Below are 5,429 nucleotides of genomic sequence, written 5' to 3'. Positions count from 1 at the left end.
CTGTATGCTGCTCATTTCTTTCTACTAATTGACTTTGAGAGGCAATTTTAGAAATATATATATATAGAGAGAGGTTTGGTTCCCATCAGAAACCAACTGAAGAAGCTTCTTGGATAAGAAGCAAAACATCTTCAAAGAAAAACAAGAAAGTCCAGTGGGCTCCTGAAAAAAGCACCTTTGGGACAACCATGAGGATGGAGAATCTCCATGCACTTTGGGATGAACACCCTTTAAATAGTGTCGGAGTATGAACGGATTTCCAGAAAATTAAATTGCAGACTACAGGAACCATTTGCATCACTCAGGTGACCCTGAGGACACAGGTAAGCCTCCAAGTGGCCTCAACGACTCTCAGAAAGAATGCAAATGACCAGCAGTCTTCAAGCAGTATAAATCCTTCCCTTCCCCACCATCCAGTCAGAGCTGAAGAAGCTTCTTGGATGAGAAGCGAATCATCTTCAAAGAAAAACAAGAAAGTCCAGTTGCTTCTTAAAGAAAAAAGCACCTTTGGGACAATCATGGACCTGGATGACTAAGAATCTCCATAGACTTTGAATTCTTTACACCTTGCTCCTTACTATGTCTTTAATGGCAGGCTATTAAAGTGTGACATTAAATCCATTCTGAACGTTTGGGATCTGCCTTGGGTTGGTGTTTGAATAACAAAACAAGGGAAAAGGTAATGATGGAAGGTACAGATGTCTTAAAAATAGGATTAAAAACGACAGATAGTCATTTAAATAGATGAGAAGAACTACGAAATTGCACATTGTACACTTCGCGTCTTAGAAGACAAGTCAAAAATAAGAAATTTCCTATTTCTTCACCATTAATCTGTTTACATTTAGGAATGCATCTTTGTGAAAATTGCTCTATTTTTACCTTTGTAAGTCTCTCTCTCTCTCTCTCTCTCTCTCTCTCTCTCTTTCTCTCTCTCTCTCTCTTTCACCCCTTCCTTCCTTCCTTCCTTCCTTATTTACTTACTTACTTACTCTCTTTCTCTCTCTTTCTCTCTCTTTTGCCCTCTTCCTTCCTTCCTTCCTTCCTTATTTACTTACTTACTCTCTTTCTCTTTCTCTCTTTCTCTCTCTTTTGCCCTCTTCCTTCCTTCCTTCCTTCCTTCCTTCCTTCCTTCCTTCCTTCCTTCCTTCCTTCCTTCCTTCCTTCCTTCCTTCCTTCCTCTCTCTCTCTCTCTCTCTCTTTTTAAAAAAGTAAATGTAAAGATCAATGCAAAAAAATATATATATTGATTAATAAAACAAGGAGAGAATCCCGCCAGCCTAATATATGTTAATATGTAATCACAGATACACTTCCTGGGGAGTGTTTTGTATTGAATATAAAAGTGGTAATTTTTAGTCAATCACAAACAGAATTTCACTGTGAATTGCCCTGATGGTAAGGAGGAAGGTCTCCACTTAAGGTTATAATTGAAATTATTTGTACAGTGCAGCTTACTTCAAAAAATTCATATATTGAATTAGATGGAATGTATTTTCTCTCCTAGGGGGATAAAATCTAATTCTTCTGTCTTCATACAGGGGCTCTTTCAAATTGTAAAATGGAAGTACAGAAATCGTGTAAAGGATAGATTCTGGAGCCTTTCAAGTCCCTGTTTACTACCAGTTGCATAGAAGGGGTTGCGATCTTGCAACCTCTTGTGATCATCGTCGCAATCATACCACTGTGATGTGTAATATCTCAGAGTGTTAATAGTTTGGCCGTCATCTTTTTCTGTGTGTATATTGTGAGCTCTAATTTGGTGATTAGGAGGTAGGAAAGCTGAGCATGGAGTAGTCCATAATATTCTGAACCCATCCATCTTTTTTTCTCATCAAGATACTTTGGGAGAATTTTTCCTGGATTTCCCCCCCCCCCCTCTATAACCTCTGTCCAGATCAAGTCCAGGACTTGGACACTAAACTATTACATTCCATTTTTTCACTTTTGATTGAAGATACTTTTGTTTAAATCTTTGCACGACTATTGCTATAACGTATTTTCACAGAGTTTTGAATGTTGTGGATTGTGGAATGCTGCGTTTTTATTACAAAAATGGCTACACATCTATTTTTCTTTCTTTCTTGGTTATCCCATTGTTACAGGTTTATCACACTGTACATTCTTTACTATTACTTGGTAGAATAGAATAGAAATAAAGGAATAGAAATAAATGAATAGAAATAAAGGAATAGAATAGAATAGAATAGAATAGAACAGAATAGAATAGAATAGAATAGAATAGAATAGAATAGAATAGAATAGAATAGAATAGAATAGAATAGAAATAAAGGAATAGAATAGAATAGAATAGAATAGAATAGAATAGAATAGAATAGAATAGAATAGAATAGAATAGAATAGAATAGAAATAAAGGAATAGAATAGAATAGAATAAAATAGAATAGAATAGAATAGAATGGAATGGAGTGGAGTGGAGTGGAGTGGAGTGGAATGGAATGGAATGGAGCGGAACGGAACGGAACGGAATGGAACAGAATATAATAGAATAGATAATAGGTATGGAATGGAACAGAACGGGACAGAACAGAACAGAACAGAACTACATGGAAGTTTCTCATTCTCCTCAAATCTCCATCTCTCAGTGGTGTCCACAGGAGGGAGTTAAAAAGGTTCAAGATGGAGGTAACCATCATGCCAAAGCTGCACACTTTTCTATCAGTTCGGATTGCAGTCTTGACTTCTTTTTTTTTTTTTTTGACCCTCACCACAATGCCCTTTGCTCTCCCTGCTCAGTTGGATGTCAGGATAATGGGTTATCATGGCCCAACCCATTTTCTCACAACTTTCGATAACGTTTTTTGCCAGGACTAAATACATCGGATTTTGAGGGTGGGTGGATAGGTCCGTCCTGGTTAGCAAAAAGAAGAGAGTTATCATATACTTGCTGGCCCACCGTATCTCGCTATAACCTTTTGTGAGACAGTCTGTGCCCAGATTTGGCCTTAGCCTTGGGATAGGGCCTAAAGCAGAGGTCCCCAACATCCAGGCCACTGCCTGGTCCCAGCCCACGACCCATTTGGAACTGGACTGTGGAAGAGGCAGGTGAGCGCGTGAGCGTGCACAGCTCGACTTGCATGAACAGCGGGTGCTCATGTGCAAATCAACATTTGTACAGGTGGCGGGATTGTGCACCTGCCATTTGCACAAATGGAGTTGCGGGTATGAGTGGGCAGCTCTGCTGCTTGCATGGAACCATCCCGTCTCCCCCCATGTTGCCACTGTCAGTCCTCAAATCTGGGAAGATCGGCTGCCCTAAAGAGTTGACTGAAGATGCAAAGGCTTGTTAGGTTGCCATCTTTATCACATAGCATTATTTGGACAGAGAAAGAAGGACGAATCAATCACACCAACCATTTTTGTTCTGCCTGATAATCAGATTTTTTTTTTCCCAAATAGGTTGTAAAGTTACAAAAATATCTATTAAGAACAGGAAAATAGCAAACCAGTAAAATATGGGCTTAACCGGTAGCATGTAATATGATGAAGGACATAATTATCCCAGAATACTGCACATTTAACATCAAAAAGGAATGATGAAAATCTAAGCATGCCTGAGAGAAAAGGGATCTTGGCCAACGTGAAAAAAATATATCAAGGTGGCTACCAGGTGTGAATCCTTGGGGACATCATTATGTGGTATTTTTGTTCCATTTGGTGCTTCCTGCTTTTTAAAAGTTGATAGTTGGTTCCATGCTTTGGGGATTTTTTTTTCCAATGATGGTGTTCTTAATCTATTTTATTGATGAAAATTGTTTTGATATTTGTTCTGTGAATCGCTTGAGGTTCTATAGGTAAAGGTTATGTTTGTGTATGTTCCAGTATGTGTGAGTATGTATCTATAGATGGGTAAAGACAGATAGGTTGAAAGATAGGTAAGTAAATTGGTAGATAGGTGGATGGGAGAGGGAGAGGAGCAGGGCTGGAGGGAAGGGAGAGGGGGAAGGGGAGAGGGGGAAGGGGGATGGAGAAGGGGAGAGGGAGAGGAAAAGGAATGAGGGAGGGAGAAAGGGAAGGAGGGAGGGAGCGAGGGAAGGAGAGGGAGAGAGAGAAGGAGAAGGAGAGGGAGAGGGAGAAGGGGAGAGGGAGAGGAAAAGGAATGAGGGAGGGAGAGAGAGAAGGAAGGAGTGAGCGAGGGAGGGAGAGGGAGAGCGAGAAGGAGAAGGAGAAGGAGAAGGAGAGGGAGAGGGAGAGGGAGAGGGAAGGAGGGAGGGAGCGAGGGAGGGAGAGGGAGAGGGAGAAGGAGAAGGAGAGGGAGAGGGAGAAGGGAAGAGGGAGAGGAAAAGGAATGAGGGAGGGAGAGAGAGAAGGAAGGAGTGAGTGAGGGAGGGAGAGTGAGAGTGAGAGCGAGAGCGAGAGCGAGAGCGAGAGCGAGAGCGAGAGCGAGAGGGAGAGGGAGAGGGAGAGGGAGAGGGAGAGGGAGAAGCAGAAGGAGAAGGAGGAAAGGGAGTGGGAGAGGGAGAGGGAGAGGGAGAAGGGGAGAGAGAGAGGAAAAGGAGAGGAGGGAGGGAGAGATCTTTTAATTTGTGTTAATACGTTAGTACTCATGTCTCAGTTCTACATGAATAATCGGTAGTGCAAAGATGCATAGACTTTTATATTATGGAAATGTCAAATCCGCTGTATATTTATGCAGTGAAGACAGCCAGATTGTAATTCAGTACACAATGTAGAACCCCCGTGTATTTTCCACTGGAGACTTGAAAATCTGTTTCTGTTCTGCTGTGCCATTTAAAACATGCAGTACAACTGGGATATAATGCCTAAGTTACGTATCCATTGCATGTACAACAATAATTGAAGCTAGCTTCTATATCAGGTTCTCTAAAACCTATCGAAAGATAGGTTTTCATAGCACAGAACAAACACACTGGAGAAGATTAATTAAACACCTCTGTTCAATAATATCTACCCATTTTGAACCGATACATTGGTGAACAATAAATAGAATTGACCAGTTACCTATGGAAATTCTCATCAAAATGCTAAGTTTGATTTCTAGTATTTCGTGCTGTACTTATGTAGCATGATAGAGCATCTGGGTGCGTTTGAACTCGTTGGCTTAGCATAACCACTTCATAAGGCAAATGATTAATACTGGGCTGCAAACCTTTTGAGAGATTGACCCAAGCCAACTTTTATCTAAAAAGAAAGAGTAGTTAGGATATATATGCTTTTTTTGAACACCCTGTCGGCCCAAATATGGGAGAGAGAAATCTTTTGCCTGTATCAGCTCAATCTAGAGCCATCCACAGGCAGCAGTCGCTTAACTGCGACATCATATGTGTTTTTCAAAATTTGGATTGCTAACAAAGAATTAAGGGAGTACTGGGATAGCTATTTCTAACCTTATTTGGTTTCATCAGCCAGACATACCCTTCTGAGATTCGAACCTGGGCTGTCTGCAT

Source organism: Protobothrops mucrosquamatus, unplaced genomic scaffold (genome assembly GCF_001527695.2).
Source record: "Protobothrops mucrosquamatus isolate PMUCROS unplaced genomic scaffold, P.Mucros_1.0 scaffold89, whole genome shotgun sequence".
NCBI classification, from domain to species: domain Eukaryota; kingdom Metazoa; phylum Chordata; class Lepidosauria; order Squamata; family Viperidae; genus Protobothrops; species Protobothrops mucrosquamatus.
This window is presented reverse-complemented; position numbering follows the sequence as displayed.